Source organism: Notolepis coatsorum (assembly GCF_963971535.1).
Source record: "Notolepis coatsorum genome assembly, chromosome: 1".
Lineage (NCBI taxonomy): Eukaryota > Metazoa > Chordata > Actinopteri > Aulopiformes > Paralepididae > Notolepis > Notolepis coatsorum.
In genome coordinates this window covers 251,284,247-251,311,836 of record NC_140165.1, presented here as the reverse complement: position 1 = coordinate 251,311,836, position 27,590 = coordinate 251,284,247, and positions in this window count along the sequence as shown.

Sequence of the window (27,590 nt, the reverse complement as noted above, 5' to 3'; positions counted from 1 at the left end):
CTTGTTTCTGTTTAAAACTGTAGGACCAGTGAATTAGAAATGTAATCTTTAGGTAGACAGACTTGTTTCTGTTTAAAACTATAGGACCAGTGAATTAGAAATGTAATCTTTAGGCAGACTGACTTGTGTTTCCATTTAAAACTATTCTCCACTTGCACAAACGTGCGGGCGCCATATCCGGTTACTTCTACCATGTGTAGACTTCTTCCGGTCCCATCACAATACATAGACTTTAGCAACTTTCCTCCCGTCAATTAAACAACTGTATCGTCACTTTTCTTTTTTTATTACATTTAAAAATTATATTTGTTTGTATTGTTAATCTGTTCACCATTCGTTTTTATCGTTTACAAAAGGAAATGCGTGTGGACTGTGGAGTTGTGGACATGCTTCAGACAGAGCGGTAATGAAACTTTTGTATTATTATTAGGGCTGTCAAAATTAATGCTTTAACTCTGGAGATTAATTTAAATTTATTAAAGCATTAAAATAAATTAATCTAGATTAATCTATGGAGTGAAAAATCTTCAATCTTAGCACCGCGGATATAAGAAAGAGGTCTAGCTGAGTCAATGTTGATGGTTTTGTTGAACATTTGTATTTCACAGGAGAGAAACTGTATTCAAAGAAAGCTATTAAAATAGTATTTGAATCTAAATATACTTTCTTTGTGTTGATTTTACATTAATTCCATGATTTTACTCAAGTAAATATCTGTTACAAGCTTCGGTCTTATGTAGAAAAATGCTATTTTTAATCTAGATTAATTACAGAAAATGTTGAGATTATTTTTTTCTTCTTTTTATCTATTGACAGCACTAATTATTATATTATAGAATGCAACAATCTATTTAATAAGCAAACGTGTGTTAGTACCGGTGGTGATATAGATACGGTGGTGATATAGATACCGGTGGCGATATCAGTGGTGATATAGATACCGGTGGTGATATAGATATCGGTGGTGATATCAGTGGTGATATAGATACCGGTGGTGATATCGGTACAGGTGGAGATATAGATATCGGTGGTGATATCAGTGGTGATATAGATACCGGTGGTGATATCAGTGGTGATATAGATATCGGTGGTGATATCGGTACCAGTGGCAGCTCTCCAACTGGTTCCAATGATGATTCTGAAGCAGATTGTGGCTCCAGTTGTAGACGTAGGGTTCTGGAAGGAGTCTGGGTTCTTCTGGTTGTAGTTCAGGTTCTTCAGGAGTCTCGTCCTCAACTGAAAGGAACAGCAGATTACAGATGAATGTGTGTTTGGGTCAAAAGGTAATGGAGGGACAAAGCAACATTTCATCTAACATTTTCATCAGAACGCCGTTCTTTAGTGGTTCTTGTGTCATTGAATCAGGATACATTGAGATGGGAGCCTCGTCGTTCCATTGTTACTGCACTGTGCAAACCTGTCCCACAGAGCATCCACAACAGTCACATCAACAGAGAGGCAGGAGAATAAGGTCAAATCAACTAAAATAAAAACTGACCAATCAATGGACTAGAAGGGGGCGGCCCCAGAGGAACATAGTATCATACACTAACTGTACCCTTGATGAAGTCAATGGAGCGTAGAGCCCTCTCCTGCCTCTTGAAGTTAACCCTGTAGTGACTCATGTTCTCATAACCTGACGACGGGGGCGCCACCGGACAGGAGGTGGTCGCCTTCATCAACCTGGGGGGAGAGGAGGAGAGAGGAGTTAAGAGGGGCGAGGAAAAGGGAGAAAAAGAGAAGAGGAGGAGGGTGAAGGGAGATGGAGGTGAAAACAAGAGGGGTGTTTTAACCTGACTGTTCCTGTGTAATATGGGTGTAACGGTACAGAAGTAATTCCCACTGCATGTTAATACTTTGGGGGACCCCCAAAGTATAATGGCTCCCCCCAAAGTATAATTTCTGTGTTTTTTTACTCAGTGAGCAGCACTCATTTGCATTTGCATTGGTGGCAATGAGTGCTCAGTGAGTAAAACAAAATAAAAAAAAACATAAATTATACTTTGGGGGGAGCCACCAATGTCACAATGAATGAATTTTTTTTTGTCCAAATCCTGCATTCTAGTGAATTTTCATAGTAACACACTGCACTTCAGACAACCTACAACTGGTGATGGTGTCTAGGTCTTTACGTGTTAAACAGCTGAGAGCAGTCACTGCTGTTTTTTGTGGTCTTCTTTCATACACACATCTTACCAAGTGTTAGCACCTAGGGCTGCATTTAAAATTTCGTTGTACCATTCTTGTGACAATGATAATAAAGATCATTCATTCATTAATCTGTACTATTGATACATTTATGGAGTGATATGAATATCGGCCATCATGTACCGGGCCCGTCAGGCTTAAAGGAATCACACACATAACGTGATTTGTTATTATGGTGACATTTATTTAGACAGAGTTAGGGGGGGGTGCACCGTGCACCGTTCCTGGAGGTACTGCAATACCAGGTCGATGCGTGGAGTGGACGGAGCAAGCCCCTTTTCCATCTCCCTGCTCCAAAAATCAATTTAATATATGGTCCCCGGGTAGGGGATGTATCAGATATTAAACTGATAAGAACAGATTTTTTAATTTTTTTTTATTAATCCCTCACGGGGAAATTCAAGTGACATACACACATACAGCCCATCGTCTCCTTAAACAGTCATCATTTCACAATCATTACATTTTTCCAGTAACCGAACGTAAAACCACCCACTGTTAACCAAAACCTCCCTTTACCCCACCCAAACAATAACCCAATATCAAAGACAAAAACCTGAGCAAAAATATCAAAGACAAATACCTAAGCAAAACCAACCACTACATCCCTTCCATCAAACCTAAACCCCCCTTCCATCTCTCCCTTGCAGCGTGATGTCCCCACCTCTTCACATCCCACCGCATCCTTCCCTTCACCTCCCCCTCTACTCTCCTTATTTCTCGTCGTGGTTTATCATGACTATGTTTAATAATGTCTGTGTATAAAGTATGGTGCTCTCACTCAACATGCGTGTTGCGTCCGATAATATAACATGGACATATTTACTTGCATAGAATGTAACCATGGATGAATTGTAATAACATTTGTATTATTAGATTCTACTTCTCAACTCATCCTCATCACGTGGCAAGCCACCCTCCAATAGGATATGAGTAAACGCTCTAAACTAATTAATCTATAGAAGAAACATTGAACACGTTATTTTGATCAGAATCATACAGACAAAAAGGAAATTAATAACGATAACGGAATGGCCTTGCGACTGTCATTAATTTGTCTTTTTTAAATCTATTTTCACTCCATGTTCCTGTATTGCAGTGTTTTCGTCGAGCTCTGGTGCCATCTGGTGGAGAAACAAGCCAACTGCACTTCAAACTGACTGCCTTCTCTGTGCCCGTTTACTGCCCCCCCCCGCCCACGTTCATACTAGGAAGCGGTTTAAGACGTTTATTTTTGTGTGATTTATTGGCCATCTCATGTACATAAAATAAACACTAACACTACAATGGGTTGTATTTAACTAAGTAACTGTTGAACACATTAAGTAAAGGCCATGGAAGTGTTCAGTAAACAGCAGGGGTGCAGTCGTAATATGGGCGAAGGCCAAACGCCCGCACACGCGCGCACGCGCATACATGTTCCCTCGGTTGCGCACAGAACAGATGATACACCTTGTCTCATCCTTCCAGTCGAGAGATCAAGCAACCCCCCACCTACAGGGCTTGTATTTGGTTGTCGGTATCCTATTATTATGCAAAGTCTAGGTGATAAGTGCCGGCGACAAGTAATTTTTGTGTCGTCGCGCCGGCACTTACCACCTAGACTTTGCATAATAATAGGATGCGCGTACTTCGGCCTCAGTGACGAAGCCCAAACGCCGTTTGACCGCGTATGCCCAGCACTGCACCCCTGGTAAACAGGAGTGCAGCAGAGCTCATGAAGAAGGTGTGAATGGCCGACTAGGCCTCTTCCTTTAAAAACATGCCGTTCGGGTGATGTTTCTACATGATCACAACTCACCCCTAAAGAAAACTACATTATGTTAGATGAGTTATGAAATCCAAGTGTTTGTCAAAAGAGTTGTGACAACGAGCGTTTTAAGTGCTATAGCCAAATAACAGATAGAAGCAACAATTCACTTAAGGTTAAAACAAATCCCATAATTAACTCTGAAGAACTGGTCCTCCGCGAAACGCTCGTTGTACAAGTATGAGGGGATTTTTTTTTTATCCACTTTTTCTCCCATTTTCTATTTTTCTCCCATCCCAATTTTCATATCATCCAATTCAACCCTCCCCTGTCTTTGAACGTTGTTTCTTGCCTCCCACAAGCCGGCTGCAATGTGGACTAAGTCATACATAGCACGAGTCCCCTCCGATACTCGAGGTAACAGCCGTCGCATCTTTTCACCTGCGCAGCTCGATCTTTCAGCGTCGGGGGTCTGGGCTTTGGAGGGGCCCCGCCCCCGTCGCTTCTTGATTCTACTGCGCAGGTGCACCAACCGACCTGTAGGAGTCGCTGTCCACAACGCCCAATCCCCACCCTTCAGTTTCCCTCCCCGTAATACGGCCAATGTGTATTACTGTTTATACAACGGCATGCAAATTTCTCGATTCTGATTGGCTGAAACAGTCCATTTACACGTATGTATAGGGCACAATCCACGCTCCTGGTCCCAGGACCCGCCCACAACCGAATCACATCACTCCGCCGTGCGGAATCTTCAGAGAAAACAAGATGGCGGACAATAATCTTTAACAAATGGATATGTTGATAGCGTCATAACAACTAAATATAAAGCGATTCTGTCACGGTGAATGTCTTAGTCCTTTAAACAATGTTGGATGATGTAATTGATGGGTCATGAGTCATTGTAGAACACAAGAAAAATCGCAGATTGATTGATTGATTATTTGCAATTTTAAATGTCTTCTTCCTTCCCCCTGACTGCAGAGCTCACTCTCACACTGTCTGGCACACCCACACACACACACACACACACACACACACACACACACACACACACACACACACACACACACACACACACACACACACACACACACACACACACACACACACACACACACACACACACACACACACACACACACACACACACATACACATTCACATACACACACACACACACACATACACATTCACATACACACACACACACACACACTCCTGTCTGCAACGGCGGGGGAGAGTCAGACTGAGAGAGAAGCAGCTGAGTGCTGCGCTGTTTTAAGTGAGCATGGTCTATTGAATTGATTGATTGGTTGATTGCTAATTTTATTACTGTACGCCTGGTTTCCAACTGGTTAAGTTTAGGCCCTCTAACTTTTTTTAATTTGTTTTACCTACTTTCTATAGAAGCATCTAAGAATGAAGTTCTATAGAAAGTAGGTCTGCATACCCTTAACAATTGTGTGTATTGAGCCGTACTGTATTGTACCCATTCTGCATCTGGTAATAAAATGTTCAATCAATCATTCCAATAACACACAGTTGGATGTGTTAGTTTGTTGGATCCGTTGGATGCACTTCCGAGCTGCTTCCACATGGAGGCAACTTCTCTCAATCATTCCAATAACACACAGTTGGATGTGTTAGTTGGTTGGATGCACTTCCGAGCTGCTTCCACATGGAGGCAACTTCTCTCAATCATTCCAATAACACACAGTTAGATGTGTTAGTTGGTTGGATGCACTTCCAAGCTGCTTCCACATGGAGGCAACTTCTCTCAATCATTCCAATAACACACAGTTGGATGTGTTAGTTGGTTGGATGCACTTCCGAGCTGCTTCCACATGGAGGCAACTTGTCTTTTTTGTTGTTGTGGGAACAACTTTTTCTGGCAGATGGTTTTTTCAATAAATCTTCGATTAATGTGTGTTTATTGTATAGCAATAAGGTTGGATGAATGTGGCAGTTGTATAAAAGCATTACACCACTTGCAGTCGTGATTTGTGAACAATAAACCATGCCTAGGGGGGTCTAACAACCCTCGGCTGCGCCTCGGGCCTAACGACCACCCCTAGATTGATTGATTGATTGAAAAGTTTATTAACAGATTGCAGAATGGGTACAGTACAGTACAGCTCAATACATACAATTGTTAAGGGGATGCAGACCAGAGAAAGACTTTCGTCTTGTTTCCATCAGGGTCCCCCATTTTCAATTCATCATAACATATATGACATACATGACATACAGATAGACAGTACTGCTACATCTATACATTTATGACATATCAGATTTGCAAATACAGTACTGTTTGTGATACAAAAGTGTCCAGAAAAGGAGTGTATATACATTTGGCATAGAAACTGTACATTGGAGGAGGTTGGTTGGGTGGGGTGGGGTTGGGTGGGTTGGGTGAGGGCTGTACATTGGAGGTGGGGGGGGGGGGGGTTGGGAAGGGGACACACACACATTTTACACTGTACATTGGAATATTGACAAAGCCTTACTTGGTCATTTACTGTACAACTAGGTTAGGACATTTGTAGGGGCCAGTTTCGAATTGCAGTCTCACGTAGGTGTTTTTTGAGAGTGTTTTTGAAGGTGGGTAGTGATTCACATTCCTTTACAGCTTTAGGCAGGGCATTCCACATTGATGTGGCATAATTGCGAAACGTGTTTAGTCCCTTGTTTGATCCGAATCTGGGTTTTACATGATTTGTGGAGCTCCCTCTGGTGTTGTGATCGTGGTATTCACTGACCTTTGGGAAGTATTTTGACATGTACATGGGTACCTTGGTCGCGTAGTGTATCTTGTAGACCAGGCCCATTGCAAGTTGCTGTACTCTGTCGTCTACTCTAAGCCATCCTAGGTTGTCAAAGTGGGCAGGGGTGAGGTGGGTTCTAGGAGTCAGGTCAAGTAGTAGTCTGACTAGCTTGTTTTGAGATGTTTGTAATTTGTTTTTTAGTGCCTTTGAGGTGCTTTGGTACCATGAGGTGCAAGCATAGTCGTAGTACCCTTGAATGAGTGCTCCTGCTAGAGTCTTCAGGGTATTCTTGTTTACCAGAGAGGAGATCCGGTACAAGAATCGCGTTCGTTGGTTGACTTTTTTTATTACATTGGATGCCATTTTGTCACAGGAAAGATTAGCCTCTAGGATGGAACCCAGGTAGGTAATTTCATCTTTCCTTGTGATAATATTGTCACCCACTGTAACCGAGAAGCCGTCGGTCTTGCTGAGTTTGTTATTTGAACCGAAGAGAATGGACTCTGTTTTGCCCATGTGTAATGATAGTTTGTTGTCGGCGAGCCATATGCAGATTTTGCCTAGTTCCGAGCTGAGGGCTTTTTCAACCTGTAACTTGTTCTTGTCAGAGACCAGCAGGGCTGAGTCGTCCGCAAACAGGAACAAGTTGCAGTCACAAGCTGACGACATGTCATTTGCATAAATTAGGAATAGTAGCGGTCCTAGTATGCTTCCTTGTGGAACACCACAGCTCACTGTGAGGGGGGGGGATAGTGTACCGTTTACTTCCACCATCTGTTCCCTCCCCTCCAGGTAGGATTGTATCCAGCTCACTGATAAACTATCAAAACCAATTGCTTTTAGCTTGTCAATCAGAATGGTGTGATTGACAGTGTCGAAGGCCTTTTGTAGGTCCAGCATGACCATGCCGCAGTATTTGCCCGCGTCCACCTCTTGTTTGATGTGGTCGTTCAAGTAGAGAAGGCATGTGTCAGTGGAGTGGGATGTTCTGAAGCCAGATTGGAATTCGTAGATTAGATTTTTTTCCGCGAGGTACTTTTCGATCTGTTCGTATACTATTTTTTCCATGACTTTCGAGATGGATGTAAGGATAGAAACAGGGCGGTAGTTACCCGGGTCTAATTTGCTGCCCTTTTTGTGCAGGGGTGTTACTCTCGCAATTTTGAAGTCCTTGGGGACGTGTCCCTGTTTTATGGAGAGGTTTATTATGTGTGTGATGACTGGGGTGATGGCTGCTGCTGAGTCTCTGAGGAATTTGGAGGGGATAGGCATGGTTTATTGTTCACAAACCACTCCTGCGCGTGATGTAATGCTTAAGGACGACCAGCTAAACTGAAAGCAATGTGGAGAGCGGGTTCGAGCCTAGTCTCCAGCATTCGTTGCGAGCGCCTTGCCCACTGCGCCACGTAGCCGCCCTAAGTATGAGGGGATTTTAAAGGAATTTAACTTACCAACACGGTGTCTTCGTGTTAACTAGCTAACCAAAATGTTTCTTCTTCGGGTTGTTGTTCGTCATAAAAGTTATGATATTCCATAATTCCAATCATTGCAGCAAAGGGAAACCAGTGTGCGACTTGAAAACCCATGATGACACCGCTGAACTGTGTGTAGAGAGAGAGAGAGAGAGAGAGAGAGAGAGTGAGTCCAGGTGAAGAGACCAGAGGAGGTTCCATCAATTAAACATGCAGATTGTAGTGAGCAGATGAACCAACCAGAAGCGTGGGGCGAGGAGAGGTGTTAAGCCTGTTGTTTATCTGCACAGAGGGGATGCAGCTGGGAACGAGGTTAACCCTTTTCACTGCCACACTTTTAAGAATCAAGAATCAAGAGGTTTATTTGTCACATACATACCAGGGGGCATACAGTGAAATGCGGGTGGTCATGCCCGCATTGATTGTGCAAAATACAATAATAAAATAGGCATAGAATAAAAGAAAATAGGTATGATAGGTAATAGGTAATTATTACAGCAAAGGGAAACCACTCAAACCAGTGTGTGACTTGAAAACCCATGATGACACCGCTGAACTGTGTGTAGTGGGTTAGAGAGTCCACCAATTAAGTATGCAGATAGTGAGCAGATGAACCAACCAGATGCGTCAGGCGAGGAGAGGTGTTAAGCCTGTTGTTTATCTGCACAGAGGAGATACAACTGGCTGGCCTTATTTAACTACTAGCCAGTAGCCAGGGTCAAGGTACTGACAAGATCTTTGGATACTTTGTTGTCTACCATCATACCATGATGCCTCGCTCTACTACAGCAACATGTTATCTAATCCTCATTTAAATCTCAAGTTGTACATGTGCTGCAGGAGACTGCAATTCGAAACTGGCCCCTGTAAATGTCGTAACCCAATAATACATGAGACCCTCTTCTTGGGACCAAGTAAGGTTTTGTCGATATTCCAATGTACAGTTTTGCTTGTATGTACAGTTGTACAGTTTCCACCACCCCACCCACCCCACCTACCCAACCACCCCCCCCCACCCCACCTACCCAACCTCCTCCAATGTACAGTTTCTACGTCAAATGTATTGTAATGGGAAATATTAAAGGACTAAACGATGAGCCGTTTACAAATCATTCTGAGTCATTATTAATAATAGGAAAGTTTATTAACAACAAGAAGAAAGGTTATTTCACCGTGGCCACGTCTGAAAGGACAGTTCTGTTTCACACCTAGCTCACGCTCAGCGTTCATTGCATATATCTCGCTTCAGCATATATACACTGAATAATTTCACAATGTACCTTTAAATGCCAGCATTCATCTGGCCACACCCCCATCCGCTTACCTATATAAGCAGGGGTGGTGCCACACACTCATCTCCTTCTCAAATTTCATCACAAGCAACGTGTTGCTCATATGCCCACTTGACGTGGAGAAAAATATTGTTTACAAGGAGAGGAAGAACAAGGAGATACGTTGACATCATATCTTTATTTTCTCTCTCACTATTTTCGAGAAAATACGGCAATGTTGTCTTCGTCACTGGAGTGTCTGGAAGATGGTGATCATTCTAAAAACCCTCCACCGGTTTTCGTATTGGGAGCACGCCGCTGCATGCTTCTCAACTGCAGTTCCTTGCTGTGTTTGTTGGGGTGAAACCTTTCAGGCCACAGCTGAACTGTAAGACGCGCCGCTGTTGTGAGGAGCGGTGGGTTTCAGGTTGGGTGAGTACTGTCGCTGGCAGGCTTCACTTGTCTGTTAGTGCTATGGGGGCTACTTGACAATGTTTATGAAAACCGGCCCCAGGCTAGGGTCCTTTGTTCAGCCACCTAGGCGACAGAAGACCTTGGTCTGAAGACCATTGTAGTTTTAACTAGTGGGCCGCGACCATTAACACTGGTGATCCCTGTGTTTTCTGGACGAGTGGGTATCTCCCTGTCACCGTGTAGCCCCTTCTTTCATATCCAAATGAGAGTATTCCTTCACGAGGAGATATGTGCATGGAGGTTCGTTAGCGGAAGATCCATGTTCAAGTCAGCTACACAGGCCAGTTTGGTATTGTGCTGATTCCATCGGGTGTTGGTAAAATCACTGTTGTAAAGCTGTGTTGACATCTTGTTTCTCTTTTCTCTTAAAAAGTGAGGAGGGTTTCAGAACGACGGCCTGTCTGGGTGAGTGTTATATCATTGTGTACAAATTCAGGTGATAGCTGCTTAGCTTACTGTTAGCCAGTCAGCTGTTAGCTGCGGCGCTAGCTGTTGTGATCACTAGGAAACGTTAGCTTGCTGCTATCGGACAGGGCCAGCGCGAGGTAGCTTCGGTTACTCGCGCGCCACCGTGAGCTCCCCTCTGGTCGCGTGCGCCGTTCGCTCTGCGTCCCGCGAGCAGGGGTAATAGCGACCGACGGTTGGAGCGGCCGTTAGCTTAATGCTACTCTGTTGAACGTGCTTTGATTATAACATGTTTTACACTCTTGACTACGACGTCGTCTTTGACAGGGGATGTTCGTCGACCCTGCCCTGAGCCAGGACGGCAAGGTTGCGTCAACAAAGGGACTGTTGCGACGGGTAGAGCAGCGACGCTGCCCGGATCGAACAACACAGGACGGCTGTGTTTCTACAGTGTCTTGTGACTGCACTTCGCTGATCTACGTTCCGGGTAGGACAAGGTTTGACCAGACCTTATAACACGTCTTCTGGTTTTACTTTTCTAAATGTTTTGTGAATGACGATGTTTTCCCAAAACGTGTGTTGCTGCAATGCATTTAGGATACGACGCGAGTTATGTGTGAACTGTCTTTGTCACTGGCAGTTAGCTTCTCCGTGCAAATCGGGTTGTTACAGATGTAAAAATTATCTGTTTGTTGTGTGAGAAACATCATGTGTGTTTATATGTACCGTGTACTCACAACTAAGGTTCCACCTGCTCCCTCGACCCCATGCCTACGGTACTGGTCAAGGCCTGCCTTCCTACCCTCTGCCCCATCATAACGGACATCATCAACTCCTCTCTGTCATCTGGAATAGTTCCCTCCTGTTTCAAAACCGCCTCCATCACTCCCATCCTAAAAAAGCCTGGTTTGGACCCTGAGGTGCTGGACAACTACCGGCCGATCTCCAACCTTCCTTTCCTAAGCAAAACCTTGGAAAGGGCAGTCGCCGCCCAGCTTCATCAACATCTGTCCAACCATGAGCTCTATGAACCCCTTCAGTCAGCCTACCGAGCACATCACAGCACAGAGACCGCCCTCATCAAGATCACTAATGACCTCCTCCTTGCTGCAGACTCCGGACACATCAGCCTCCTCATCCTTCTCGACCTCTCCGCGGCGTTCGACACAATATCCCACTCAGTCCTCCTCAAATGCCTCTCCGACAACCTAGGCATCACCGGTACAGCTCTGTCATGGTTTCATTCATATCTCACTAATAGATCTCAGTTTGTCAGCGTCAGCGGCTCATCCTCCCCCCCGGCCCCAGTCAACCACGGTGTCCCCCAGGGCTCTGTGCTGGCTCCCCTACTATTCACCATTTACATGCTCCCCCTCGGTCAGATTATACGTCACCACGGACTCAACTTCCACTGTTATGCTGATGATACTCAGCTCTACATCAGCACCTCACCATCCTCCCAGCTCCCCCCACAGTCTGTAGTCAACTGCCTCCACGCTATAAAAACCTGGATGGCAACCAAATTACTTAAGCTCAACAGCAAAAAGACAGAGCTCATGGTTGTGGCCCCCAAGGCACTGCTCGGGAAGGTTGGAGATCTCCTCCTCCACGTTGACGGCTGTTCCATCTCCCCGTCTCTCGAAGTCCGTAACCTGGGCGTCACCCTTGACTCCACACTTTCATTTCACTCCCACATCAAATCTGTCACCAAGTCTGCCTTCTACCACCTCAGGAACATCTCCCGTCTCCGACCCTCACTCTCAGACTCTGTGGCGGAGACCCTGATCCACTCATTTGTCACCTCCCGGTTGGACTATTGTAATGGAGTCCTGTTCGGGGTACCCAGCAAAGCCCTGGACAGGCTCCAGTATGTCCAGAACTCAGCTGCCAGGGTTCTCACTCACACCAAGCCCTGGCAGCACATCACCCCCACCCTCATCCATCTCCACTGGCTTCCAGTCAGGTTCCGCATCACCTTCAAACTCCTGCTCCTCACCTACAAATCCCTCCATGCCCTCGCCCCCCGGTACCTGTCTGATCTCCTCCACCAGTACACTCCATCCCGGAACCTACGATCCTCTGATCTAGGTCTCCTCTCCATCCCTCGCACCAGGTTACGGACTTTTGGGGACAGAGCCTTCAGCGTGGCGTCCCCTACCCTCTGGAACTCTCTCCCCCCCGAAATCCGCAACGCCCCAACCCTGGACACCTTCAAATCCGCTCTAAAAACACACCTCTTCACCAAGGCTTTCCCCATCAGTTAGTTTTAGATTCAATTAGGTCCATTATCCCCTACTTTCCCTCATCCCCTCTTCCCCCTCCCCCCCTACTTTCCTTGCCCTATTTTTTGTCCTGATTGTAAAGCGACCTTGGGTTCTATGAAAGGCGCTATATAAATTTGATTTATTATTATTATTATTATTAAGGTAACTAACCTATGAAGCTATGCTTAGTGACAAGTGAGTAAAAGAATGTTCTTTTCTCAGCCTGTGATGACAATGAACAGTGTGTTCACATATTAACAGGTTTTCCTGTTTTAACTGGCCGTATTAAGGGTAAAATAAGAGGATTGTGTTTCCCCCCGGTTCCCTGGGGACTTTTTCATCCTCCTATCAGACATGTTGTTGCACTATATTGTGTCTTTTGTGTGGTAGGGATGCGATGTAACCCTTAGCTTGATTGCTGAGGTTGTGCTAAAACTGCTGGAGAAACTTTATTTTCCTAAAAGAAAAGATTGTTTGGTCGCTGTCGTGTGTGCTTAGCAAGGCCTGTGGCCGATACTAATCGAGAATTATGTATTCTCTCATTATGAAAAACGGCGTTCCTCTGTTGAGTGTTTTTGCCATTTTTTGTAGGTGATGATGGGTTGTGTGTGTCATGTGACCTACAACTGGGTTGGACTGGCCACAGAAGCACATGTGTATGTTGGACCGGGGCTCTTAGAGCCCTCTCTATTCTGTGTTTTTTCCTTAGTAAAAATCAGATAGCAGGTTAGCTCATGCGCTGTGTGGAGCTGTCAAACGCTTCATAGAGCTGACTATGACTGTGTCATATTCTCTTTTTGTCATTACATCGTATCATGGGTGTGGGGTCGTAAAGGGGTGAACTGGTAACCTTTCCTCTCCCCCTTGTTTCTGTCGGTCAGGGGTACACCCCCTGTCCTTCAAGGTTCCCGTCACGTTGCGGTTCGGCACGTTACGGGGGGGGGGGGGGGAGTTTTGTTGTGGCTGAGTAGTCGTTAACACAGCAGGAGACGTTATTTCCAATTTCAACAAGCAATTTATTTAAGGAAAGAAGTTTTAACAGAAGAGCTATGGATCAGCAGACGGTCACCACAGCTGAAGAAAAACACTCTAACCTCCCAACCCCCGTGCCCCCCAGATAATACCTTCCCAGCCCTGCCCCAACATGACAGATATGATGACGTGACATATTATATCAGATATGACATGACGTACATTAAGATGACACATAGATTTAACATTGAAGAGAGATAAAGCTGGAGTCAAGATTAAAGCAGAAAAGAACAAGATTGTTTTAAGAACATCAGCCGGACTGTCGCCCTAGTGTCTTTGAGCACTGCTAGTTGACCTATATTAAACTAGTCCACCCCGTATACACATTTTCCACAACATTCCCCCATTTGGGGCTATCCCTAGTCCCACCCAAATCATATAACCAAGAAAATGTGAACGTCTAACTAAACGAGAAACCATATTTATATAATAAAAGCTTAAATGCCTAATCTAAACAAGAAACCTAGCCATATAATACATTTTAAATGTCTAACTAAACAAGAAACCTTACTTCATTCACTGGACCCCTAACGGACCAACAAAGGCTGACTACCGTTCTTACAATAAACACAAAACCGCTCAAAACAAGAGTAATAATAAAACATCAACAAAATACCCCAATTTATAATCCTAACCTGACAGACAAATCCCCCCAACCTCCACCGCTTACCAAATGAGCCACAGTTCCGGCCAGAAACCGCGACTCTCATCAGGGAAAGGAGAAGTTGACCGTCAGAACTAAACATAGAACATCCCTCCCCCAAAAAAAATGACATTGTCTCTTCCATAACATTGAGTCCTAGTGTCCATCGCTCAGCCCCCCTTCCATGCCCACGCCATAGTCTCTTCACCGTATTGCCAAAAGTCACATTTTGCCAATACAGCAACCACCACGCCACACCTCCAGTCCCCGTAGAAACATGTCCCCATGCCGGGACGGGAGGCGCTGATCCCGACCTCACAACGTGTCCCCCCCATCTTCACACCTCCAGTCCTATACGAACATGTCACGACATGCCAGGACGGGAGGTGCCCATCTTGCCCACTGCGTCAGCCCCCCCCCCTTTGTCCCTTCAGTCCCCAGAACCGATCCCCAGAACACTTCTTCTCAATGCTTCCTCAGGCTCAGAACCGACACTCCGTACCATTCCATACCGATGCCCCTTCCCATTCCGGTTTGACCAGGACCATGAGCAAAATAAACCAAAATAATAAAAAATAAACCATCCACTCAGACCATCCCCCGTCACTCTTAAAGGAAAGAACCAATACAAAATGTCTTCAAAAAACCTTACATGTTGTGTCTTTTTTTCCTTTTTTTTGTTGTTGTTGTTGTTGTTGTTTTCTTTTCTTTTTTTAAGTAAAAGGAATAAAACAAACAAAACTGAACCAAACAAAAAGAAAATGTCCCTTCCTCACCATACGCCTAGTCAAAGGAATAAAACAAACAAAACTGAACCAAACAAAAAGAAAATGTCCCTTCCTCACCATACGCCTAGTCAAAGGAATAAAACAAACAAAACTGAACCAAACAAAAAGAAAATGTCCCTTCCTCACCATACCCCTAATCCTCTATCCCCTCGTCTCCCTTTAAGGCAGCATAGAGCTGAGGGCATGGCCCGATCGGTGGCTCAATCTCTTTCTGCCCCACCATCAGCATTCAGCTCGTTACGTGTGAAGTTACCAGCCTACCCAAGAGAGGCATACCACAACAGAAAAGGAGAACCAATATCAACCCTGCCACCCCAATGGATATCCCCGTCTGCATCATTATGCTTCCCCACTGTCCCAATCCTTCAAACACCCCACTCCCCCACCATTCTTCATTCCGGCCAGAATTCTCCCTCAACTCCTCCCTCAGATCCTTCAGCTTAGCCATGGCCTCGGAGAACTTTCCCCCTGGCCCCACATTCGTTGGAATGAATGTGCAGCAGTACTGTCCAAACATGGAACAGACTCCGCCCTTCTCCGCCATTAACCAGTTCAGAGCCTGTCTATTCTGCCACAACACCGTACTGGTCGCGTGCATCTGGTCCCCCATTGCATCCAACGCCTCCTCGGTGTAGTTGAGATACCGCTGCTGATTGTAAAACAAATAGTTGATCCACCCTGTGTTCTTATTGACCGATATCCATGGCAGAATAGACTCAAACCCTGCCGCAATCTCATTCTTAGCCATGAACTCGGCTGGAATGCCCCTTGGCTGTCCTATGCTGTCCAGATACACCCTTGGGTCTGCCTTGTAGCTACGCTTTGTTCGAGAGATAGGAGACTCAGAAGGTCCTTCCGTCACTGATAATGGTAGGACCACCATTGGCATGACCGCCTGAACCCGAGCACATCTATCTAAAGGAAGTGTATTCCTCAACCTCCTACCGCCGCAAAGCCAGTATTGGTCCGCCAGTGCTATATCCTGGACATGAAAAGGGCAAGCTACAGGCCGTGGGTTGGTATCCACTCCCTTCAACACGATCCCGTGTCCCCACTTTCCTTCTTTCGTGCAGTTAGTCGTGACGCTCCAAATAGTAGTGCACCGCCCCTCTGCCACCTCCCCTACATCCCGGGTCCCCTCCTTTTGCAAGCACTCAAAATCCTTGGTCAGCCATAGTTTGACACCTCTGGGTATTGGCAACCCCGTCGCTGCCCCCTGCACACGTACATCCAATTTCCTACAACGTTCCCGCATAGTGACATCCTTGAAATCCGTGAGGTTTCCTGCCGCCTTAAAACGACTAGAGCCGAGAAACCCCAAACACTCTGCCTCGCACCAAGGGCGACTATTATGGGGCCCCTCCCATGCCTCTGCATCCCTGTCACACTGACCCCAACTGAACTTCGTGCCCTTCACCAGCAGCCTATCCGGACGTGCCTTGGAGCAGACATAACAATCCTCTATCTGATTCTGCGCGCTCGTGTACTGGACCCACTTAAACCACTCATTCCCTAAAGCCGCCCTATACATAGGGTCAGCCTCCGGGTCTTCCTCGTCATAGTCATAGTCGCCCCCATCTTGTTCCCCGGGAGGAAGCAAACCCCTCAACCTGGCCCAGAGTAAGCCCACTGAGTCCCTCAACGTTCCGGCTGTCATCTGGAACATATCCTGTACCCCCACCTCTTCCGACTCAGTGTCCTTGACCTCCCTTTTTCCCCTCACCCCTGTCCCCTGTGCTTGGTTCGGGACAGGCTCAACCCTCCTTTCTACCCCCGCCGCAGTTGCGTCGTAGAACATGTTACACCCTTTCTCATCAAACCTTCCTCTAGCCAAGGGCATACCATTGGGCCAATACGTCAGTGCCTTGAACTTTGGCATCCACACTCGGATGGGTCTATCTATCGCACAGGAATCATCAAAACAACCCACGGGCAGGACAAACCCAACCTCGCTTCGCCCCCCAGGAGGCTGACATTCGGGCACCTGAATAGTCGCATGTATACCCCACTCCCCGTTGGTGGAACGTAGATGGAGCATACCCTCCCCTCCTTCTACGTCGAAGAATAGCGATGCCTGGAAAGTACAAATGTTGCTAGTTGGCTGGGGCGGGAGCGCACTCACTATGGCTGCGAGAACACAATCCTCTAAGCCGTAGGACCGTCCTGCATCCTGAGCGACGTATGGTACATATGCTGACGGTATGTGATACAGCCTCTGCTCCTGATGATCGTTAACCTTCCTCCATACCCCCCCTTCTTCCTGTCTCAACTCGGAAGATACTAGACCATAGCCTGAGGCGCCATACGTTGACATCCACGCGCCCTCGTCGCGCATAGGGGAACATACACCTCTCCTGCATGCCAAACCGAAACTCACAACTGGGTAATCCCCGCTCCGCAGCATGCAAGGGCCCCTCGTCGCCTTGGCCCTGGCCATAAAGTCCTGCCTGTCTTCTGGCGTAACCTCCCATGTCGTCATTCCCTTAGTTGCAACTATCTTCACCCCCACTGTTTATGTCAACAACGCCCCGGTGTATACATTCTTGGCCAGGAGCCATACTGCTATAGCACAGAGCTCTTTCCCCACCACTAGGGGGTCCTGTACCATGCCAACTGGAGGATCAGGCCTCCGCCACTCCGCTGAAACTGGGACCGCCCATTTATTCAACTGTATTGCGCAAATGGAGACGTCAGCTCTCCCGTCCACGTCTACTACCTCCGTCAATGTAGCGTTGGCATATGCACGCACTATATGCCTCTCAGGACGGTCTATGCGCACCGTGCATTCAGCGGCCCAACATGAAACGGATCTTAAGTAGTATTTAGAGGCAGATGGTAGCGAGCAGAACTTCGTTGCCTCTTTTAGCGTCGCCGTCCACCGTCCCACCTCTAAACTCAATCTCATTCTGTTACGCTCTGCACTCCAATGGATGATGATTACACACATATTGTGATACTGCTGAGGGCGTATTGCTGACACCAACATTGACACCGCACATTTCACAACCCGATCCTCGTTAGTATAGTGGTAAGTATCCCCGCCTGTAACGGGGGAATGGTCAAAATCAAAAACATGCCCTTGCGGTCCTCCGGGAAACACCCCTTTTGGTTGTAGTCTTATCTTCTCCCCCCCTTCCTCGATGGGGGGCAGAGGGGGCGCCTGATTCTGAGCCTGGTCATGAAAGCCTGCCGGTACTTGAGCCTGAGCGGGACCCCGTGGGACTCTTACCCACTCAAACCCGTCATCCTCAAGGACGGGTCGACCGTGACGGTTCTCAATGACGTCGTTGCCCCCGGCCGACCGTCCGCACACTGCTGCCAACATCTGCGGGAGCATCAGCAGGCACTGCACCTTCCAGTTGCCGTCTCGGGCCCTCCATGTCGGGTTCTGCATAACTGCGATCGATTGTATCCCCCAAGAGGTCGCCGCTGGCCTTTATGCAGTGATTGAAGTGGAACCAGGTCGCTGATCCTTTGACTTGGACTGCCGTCCCAGTTGATCGGATCACCTCGTACGGGCCCTCTCTCCGGGGTGATGACCACTTTCTCTTGTGGACCTTTACGAAGACCAAGTCCCCAGGGATCAGCCTCGGTTTGGTGGCTTCCTTCTCCGCCTCCTTCACCCCCCTTTTCTCCTTTCTCTGCTCCTGTCGAAACACAGCTTCATGTATTTTAGTCACTTGCTGAAGATATTTTTTCAGATCTTGCTCAAAAATATCTAATGCCCTAGCCAGGTGTCTAAATGGCGGTGCTGGCATGCTGCGGCCTGTAAGCATTTCATGCGGTGTTAGCTGTGTTTGACGGTTTACGCTGCTTCTAATAGCCATCAGAGCAAGCGGCAAAGCATCAATCCAGTTAAGCTTAGTTTGCATACAGATTTTCAACAGTTTGTTTTTAATGACCAGATTGGCCCTTTCCACCTTTCCCTGCGACCCGGGACTATAGACACAGGAAAGGCGCTGTCTTATACCTAATTTCTGCATCAGCCCTTTAACCACCTTGTCGATGAACTCGCGGCCATTATCGCTTTGTAATATCGTGGGAATTCCAAATCTCGGAACGACCTCGCGACACAGGAACTTGATCACTGTGTCCGCGTTCTTGTGTTTAGATGGAATGGCCTCAATCCAGCGACTAAAGCAGTCCTCTACTACCAGGAGGTATCGTTTGCCCTGCACTGGCGTTATCATATCCGTGTAGTCCATAATCAGGTGTCTGAATGGTCCCTCAGGGAGGGGTGTGTAAGCCGCCACTGTCGGTACTCCTTTGCGCACATTGCCCTGTAAGCATGTTAAACACCTGGCTAGTGTAACGTCAATTTGTGCCTGAAGCTTTGGGGATCAAAATCCCATTTTCGTGATTCGTCTCAGGGTCTCTGCTCTTGCACAGTGATCAACACCATGAGCCTCAGGTATCACCAAGGACAGAAGATCGATGGAGGCGACTATCAAACCGTTATGACTCCTCCACAGACCATCTGCCCCCCTTACAGCCCCCCTCTCCGTCCACGACTGTTTCTCGGCCTGCGTGGCTGAGTCCTGAAGATCACTCAAATTATCCTCAGTTACCTCAGTCGTCAGTTCGGCCGCAAACATCAGAACAGCCGCGGACGGCACCGCAGCCGCCGCCTTTGCGGCCTCGTCCGCCGCGTTGTTTCCCGTCGTCACAAAGGACAGGTCTTTTCTGTGTGCCTGGCACTTTACGATAGCAATGCTTTTGGGCAACTTTACAGCCTGAATAAGCGCCACAACCTGCTTGTGGTGAAGGATCGGTGAGCCGTCCGATTTCTTAAAGCCTCTTGCCTTCCAAATGGCCGCGAATAGGTGGCATACGCCATGCGCATAAGCAGAGTCTGTAAAGATGTTAACCGTGCGATCTTTAGCTATTATGCATGCTTCTGTTAGTGCTATTAGTTCTGCAAGCTGGGCCGAACATGGTTGCATGCATTGTCCGGCCTTTCTTGTTAGTGTTTCTCCGGTAGGTTTGCACTGTACGACGGCGTATCCTGACCTTAAATTTTCCCCCTCCCGATAGCAGGACCCATCCACAAAAAGTGAGAGTTCTGCTATCGCGAGCGGGTCGACTCCCAAATCAGGACGGAGTTTCACGAAAGCCTGTACCTCCACCTCGCACTCATGCGGTTGACCCTCGCTCGGGAGTGGTACCAGATCCGCCGGGTTACTGCCGTGGCATGTTTTTATCGTAACGTCCGAGTACTGCAGGAGCCTCATGTAAGCCTGTTGCCGTTGGCTGGTCAGAACAAATTTGCCTCTTTCAATCAAGTTTGCCAATTTGTGATGTGTCCAAATGCAAATGTCATATCCCATTGTCACGGCCGTTGCTTTCTCATACATCAAATGTGCTGCGGCCAGGGCCTGATAACAAGGTGGCAGACCCTGCTCTACCGGCGAAAGAGCTCTAGAGTAATATGCTATCGGTTGTTTTTTCCCACTCCCCCCCTGTGTTTGAGTCAGGACAGCTGTCGCATGCTGCGCTCTATGTGAGACGAATAGGTGGAAACACTTCTCATAATCCGGCAGCGCCAGGGCAGGGGCCTGTAACAACAGACGCTTAATGTTTATGAACGCGTCCTCCCCCTCCTCGGTCCATGTCAAGGGAGCGCGAAGCTTGTCTGTACCCGCCTCTTTTATCATCATCCTCAACGGCGCTGTCGCTATCGTATAGTCCTCCACCCACTCAGAGCTGTACCCAGTCATCCCTAAAAACGTCATCATTTGTCGGACCGTCAACGGCCTAGGTGCCTTGGATACAGCTTCGAGCTGCGTGGGTGAGATGTTTTTTATGCCCTTTTGAATGACGCGAGACAAGTACTCAACTTTTGGCTGGCAGTACTGCAGTTTTGAACGGGATGCCTTGTGGCCTCCCATGGCCAATCCTCTCAAAACTTTGATGGAGTCCTCATGGCACTGCTGACGTGTATCCGAGCAGATTAGAATGTCATCTGCATACAGTAAGACCGTGCTGAGTAGTGTGTCGCACACTCCTTGCAGGTCTTCCTTGAGCGCCTTCGAGAAATAATGTGGCGAGTGCGCAAACCCTTGTGGCAACCGGGTGTAAGAGTATTGTTTCCCCCTGTGGGTAAAAGCAAACAGATACTGAGACTCTTTTTCCAATGGAACACTGAAGAATGCCTGCGTGAGATCAATGACCGTATAGTACTGCGAGCTACTCGGGATGTTTGTCAGGAGTGTGTGTGGATTAGCGACTTCCGCCTCTGGTCCAGACACCACGTCGTTCACCGCCCTCAAATCGTGTACCAGTCTGTACCTAGCCCTGTTCGCCTTTAGCACTGGGTGGATAGGTGTATTACATCTGGATTCGAAAGGGACGAGCACTCCTGCCTTTAACAGTCCCTCAATCTGATGTGATATAGCTTCCTCCGACTCTGGCTTCATTGTATATTGTCTGATAAAGGGTGGTCTACAACCCTTCTTTAACCTGACCTTCACTGGCTGTGCCGACAATATTAGACCCACATCTGTGTCGTGTTTTGACCACAACTGTTCTGGGGTGCGCGCCAACATGTCCTGTTCCAGCAAAGCGTCCGCCTCTGGAATAACGCAAGGGTCTCCTGGTAATCTGATTACTTGCGGTTTTGCCAAAACCGAAAAGGAAATCATTATTTTTATGAAACTCCCATCTGCGCTGTTCCAAATTAGCGGAGATTCCGTGGAGACCCACCTTTGAGTCTCGGATTCCTGTATCATTGAACCTAGATGTTCGGATTCGTAACCAGGATTTATTCTCAGAGTGATGTGTGGGGCGGCGTCTCTTAGTCTATGTTGTTCCCGTAGATACTTACTTGTGTTAACCCTCAACGCCGCGCCCTGTCTCCCTACAATTACCGTAGATGAGTTAATCTGCACCTGCTCGGGCTGTCCCTGCAACCATGCCTTGTTCCTAATTAGGTCACTATCCGTCAAATACTGTAGTGTGCAATGTGCCTCCATGTTTGTTTGTCTAGACTGAGGCAGTTGGGCCTTCAGAAATGGCTCCCAGGGGTCACAGACCCTTTGCTATGTTGCCCAGCCAGAACACAGTGGCCTCTTTCTCCCCTGTCCCTTGTAACATCATTTGGTACACGTCTTGTTCAATTTGAATCCCCTCAGGCGTACATAGGATTTTACAGCCTAGTTTACACATTGCATCTCGTCCCAAGAGATTGCGCGGGGTGCTGTCCGAAATTAATACAGGTATTGTTATGGTCTTGTTGTTAAACGTCATAGAGATTGGATCTGACGTGGGTATTAGTTGTGTTTTTCCCGAGAATCCGACCGTCCGAACATACTGTCCAGACTGGGGTAAGTGAGCGGCGTATTTTTGCTTTATGCAGGAAAAACCTGCTCCAGTGTCTGCCATCATCTCTGTTAATTTGCCCTCCACTAGGACCTGCAGAATAGGTTCTTGCTCAGCTCCCTTGGAAACCACAATCATTTGATTTCCCCCCGTCGCATTCTCTGGGCACCCCTAGTAATTACCCCCCTGGTTTCGGGGCCCTCTTGTCTCCCCCTGGTTGTAGGGCCCTTGTGACTCCCCCTGGCGCACGGGTCTTCCATACTCCGAGCCGGGACGGTATGGTTGCCCACATCTCATTTCCCTGTGTCCCTGCATGCCGCAGTTCCAACAGTGGAAACGGGAAAACGGTTGTTCGTTCTCCGGTCCCTGTGTAATCCGTGGGCCTGATTGCCCATTCCCTGCCTGCCGCCTGGGCGCCTGGTTCTGTGAACTATAGCCATAGCTTCTCACTACCTGAGGTGCAGGCGGGGGTCCCTGGTCCTGCATGGGTGGAGAGGTAGCAGATGACACCATTACTGCCTGCAGCCTCCTTTGGGGCTGCAGTTGTTGCCGAGTTAACTTCCTTGCGTCATTTCTATCCTGATCCCTGACTTTCTGCTCCTGAGCCCTTTGCTTCTCCACACTATGTGTCACATGTGCACAGAACAAAGGATAAGTCATGTCCATTAACCCCACCACGTCTTCCAGTCTATTCTTAACCACCTCTGGAAGCCCTCTCATCACACTTTCTCTAAACATCGCTCTCTGCAACGGGTCAATTTCTGGGTTGTGTCCTAGCTCACCTCTCCACTCCTTCAGTACTTTGTTCACATAGGCGCCAGGCCCTTCCGTCTCCATTATGGGGTTGCCTGCCAGTTTTGCTGGATTGATACGTGATGGATATTGATTCCTGAGTTTGTACCACAACGCCGCTCTATGCGCGTTGAATATGTCTCCATCACGGGCCTGCGTGTCGCATGCCACTCGCATCGATGTATCACCCATGATGTCCCGGCAGGCACCAACTCCTAGCAAACGCGTCAACAGGGCTTTGACGTCACCCACTGCTAGCAGAAAAGGTGACGTAATTTCCTCAAACTGCATGATCCACCTGGAGGCTCCTTCTGTAAGGTCCGGTAGTCTTGCTATTAAGCCATCAATGTCTAGAGCTGACCATGGCATGTGAAAGATATCGTTCCCCTTTATTAGCAGGGGAAACTGGCCTGTGCTTGTCACACTTCCCTGTAACACAGGGGTGAAAGTCAGGGTTCCTGTAATGTTTCCTTTCTCCTGTGCTTCTCTGTCATTCTCATCTTCCTGCTCACTCAACAGTTTACTGTGGCCACACGCTGATGTCTGCTGGGCCACATTTAGACGGGCCTCTTCCTCTCTCTTCCTCCCGACTCCCTCCCTTTGCCTGCCCAGGTTCTCTACCTCCTCTTCCTCTGCATCATACAACTTCCGACGTGCTGCCTCGTTATATGCCGCCAGGACTTTCGGATAGAGAACCAGCGGGGTCAGTTTGGGGGGGGGGATCTAGCCTAGGGGAGGTCCCTGATCCAGCGGGGGTCCCTGACTTAACGGAGGTCTCTAATTCCGCCTCCTCATATTCTCCTCTTATTGTCAGAGTGCCCACCGGCAATTGCGTGACATAAGGTGGGGATGTTGGTTTCCCTATATCCGTCTCTCTCTGATTTAGCGCTAAAGCCTCCTGCCTGTATGCTCTCCCCTTCTGGGTGTAGAGCTTCATTACCCCCAACTATTCTGTCCTCTTTCTCAGCCTCTTTTTGCTGTTGTCGCCTGCCTTGTGGTTACGAATCATTACATTCATCTCTTCGCATAGGCAGAGATCAAAAGTACCTCCGGAAGGCCATTTTGTGTCCCCGGCCTTCGTGCGCCTCTGCCAACGGACACCTACCTTGAGAATTAGGTTTTTTAGAAGCGGGTTCCGGTCTACCAGTATGTCTTCTGCTGTATGCATCTTGATTGAATTTAGGAAAGGTGAGGCACTAGTGAAAACAAACCGTTATGCCAAGTGTGTAGTTGTTCGTGTTTACTAACTTTGTATATGTTTTGTGTGTTTATTGCGTTGTTTAGTGTGTGTGTGTGTTTATTGTGTGTGTGTGTGTGTAATGAGTGTGTGTGTGAGTGAAAGAGAAAATTAGTGTGTGTGTGTGTTTATTGTGTGTGTGTGTGTAATGAGTGTGTGTGTGAGTGAAAGAGAAAATGAGTGTGTGTGTGTGAGTGAGTGAAAGAGTATGTGTGTGTGAGTGAAAAAGAGAATGAGTGTGTGTGTGTGAGTGTGAAAGAGTTTGTGTGTGTGTGTGAAAGAGAGAATGAGTGTGTGTGTGTGTGTGAGAGAGAGAATGTGTGTGTGTGTGTGAGTGTGAAAGAGTATGTGTGTGTGAGTGAAAGAGAGAATGAGTGTGTGTGTGTGTGTGTGAGAGAGAGAATGTGTGTGTGAGTGAAAGAGAGAAAAAGTATGTGTGTGAGAGAAAGTGTGTGTGTGTAAGTGTGTGTCACGGCCAAGTGAATATTCTGATTATTATTCAGACTTTAGTGAGATGAATAAACTTTCCATTCCATATGAAAGATTACATTTTTTGAAAATACATTTCCGTCACACAATACAGAGGTAATACGCTCAACTTAATATACACGACTGATTTAGAGTCTTAAGTTTAACTGCTGGTTATTGTGTGTGTGTATGTATGTGTGTTCCACCACCAGGGGTCAGCAAACCCAGGAGAGAGAGAGAGAGAGAGAGAGAGAGAGAGAGAGAGAGAGAGAGAGAGAGAGAGAGAGAGAGAGAGAGAGAGAGAGAGAGAGTTATCTCTCTTGGCACAATGCCCAGACTTAAAGCAGGGGTTTGCTTTTTTCCAGCCCTGTTCTTTTTAAGAACAGATTACCTTTGTCGTCTTCAAGTTCGATTTTGTCGTTGCGGTCAATCCAGGTTTTGTCTTTTAGACAAACAGAGGGGAAGAGGGATAGCCAAGTTGTTTATTTCCATGTATTTAACGTTTTACAGACAGTCAAGGTACAATTTGAAATCTAGATTGTTACAACCGGCCGGTCGAGTATATAAAAGAAAGGAGAAAACAGTCCAGTCCTTTCTGGGTCCTTCAAAGTATTTATACAAGGTAAATATAGCTAGTCAAAGCAGAGAAGTAAAAGAAGTGAATTCCAGTCTCTTCATGGAACGCACATTTACGTGTACGTTTGTGCGTGTGTGTCTCTGTGATAACGATCTGTGATTAATGGAGACTGGAATATGTGACCACTGGATGACCTGGTCGTATATTATTCAAGGGTGTGTGTGTGTGTGTGTGTGTGTGTAGGTTTGTGTGTGTGTGTTTTGAGGGTCCTATGTGTAAGTGTGTGTGTGGCGAGCTTGTCCTATGTGTAAGTGTGTGTGTGGCGAGCTTGTCAAGGGTGTGTGTGTGTGTGTGTGTGTGTAGGTTTGTGTGTGTGTGTTTTGAGGGTCCTATGTGTAAGTGTGTGTGGCGAGCTTGTCCTATGTGTAAGTGTGTGTGTGGCGAGCTTGTCCTATGTGTAAGTGTGTGTGTGTCTTGAGGGTCCTATGTGTAAGTGTGTGTGTGGCGAGCTTGTCAAGGGTGTGTGTGTGTGTGTGTGTGTGTAGGTTTGTGTGTGTGTGTTTTGAGGGTCCTATGTGTAAGTGTGTGTGTGGCGAGCTTGTCCTATGTGTAAGTGTGTGTGTGGCGAGCTTGTCCTATGTGTAAGTGTGTGTGTGTCTTGAGGGTCCTATGTGTAAGTGTGTGTGTGGCGAGCTTGTCCTATGTGTAAGTGTGTGTGTGGCGAGCTTGTCCAAGGGTGTGTGTGTGTGTGTGTGTCTGGTATATGCTTGTGTGAGAGGGACGGAACCAAGCAAGTGACAACAATGCAAGTGAAAGTTTACAGACAATCCGTGCCGATTGATCTGCCATAAACAAGTGAACGTTTTTACAGACAGCCCATTCTGACTAGTCTGCCAAGCCACAATGCAAGTGAAAGTTTACAGACAATCCGTGCTGATTGATCTGCCATAAGCATGTATTTAAAGTTTTTACAGACAGCCCATTCTGACTAGTCTGCACAATGCAAGTGAAAGTTTACAGACAATCCGTGCTGATTGATCTGCCATAAGCATGTATTTAAAGTTTTTACAGACAGCCCATTCTGACTAGTCTGCCAAGCCACAATGCAAGTGAAAGTTTACAGACAATCCGTGCTGATTGATCTGCCATAAGCAACAATATAGATATAAGAAGGGAAGTGGGAAATGGGCGATGGGGGGGGGGGGGGGGTAAATGGTGCGAGAGTGTTTGTAAAGAGTCAGAGAAAGTTTGACCAAAGGGTCGAAAACATGCAATTAAGATTGATTAGCTTTCTTTCAAAATGCGCATTTATAGCCTGTTAAAAGAGGATTCGCCTTGTGTCAACACCTCACCACTCGTGTTCGTTTTTTAGTCGTCCGTCCAGACCTGTCACACAGCCAGCTCAACTTTTTCCTCCCGCAGAATCTCTAACGGACATTCTAATAAAAAGCAAAAATGCTCACCTTGTTATTTGTCGACACCGCCAACATTTCTACGGGAGAGGTCCGAAGCTGGCCGTGTGAGGCACCCGGCAGGGCGATCTACAGGTCAAGGGTCACCAAATGTTGTGGCTGAGTAGTCGTTAACACAGCAGGAGACGTTATTTCCAATTTCAACAAGCAATTTATTTAAGGAAAGAAGTTTTAACAGAAGAGCTATGGATCAGCAGATGGTCACCACAGCTGAAGAAAAACACTCTAACCTCCCAACCCCCGTGCCCCCCAGATAATACCTTCCCAGCCCTGCCCCAACATGACAGATATGATGACGTGACATATTATATCAGATATGACATGACGTACATTAAGATGACACATAGATTTAACATCGAAGAGAGATAAAGCTGGAGTCAAGATTAAAGCAGAAAAGAACAAGATGTGATGTACTCGAAATGTCTATCTGTCCCTATCTGTCCCATACTTGAAGTTGTTTTAAGAACATCAGCCGGACTGTCGCCCTAGTGTCTTTGAGCACTGCTAGTTGACCTATATTAAACTAGTCCACCCCGTATACACATTTTCCACAACAGTTTCCTGGTACCACGGCCTGGAATATTGGGCGTGTGCACCGCAGAAATTCCCCCGCCATAGAGTACGTCACTGTGCGCGTCTCTGTTGGTAGGAC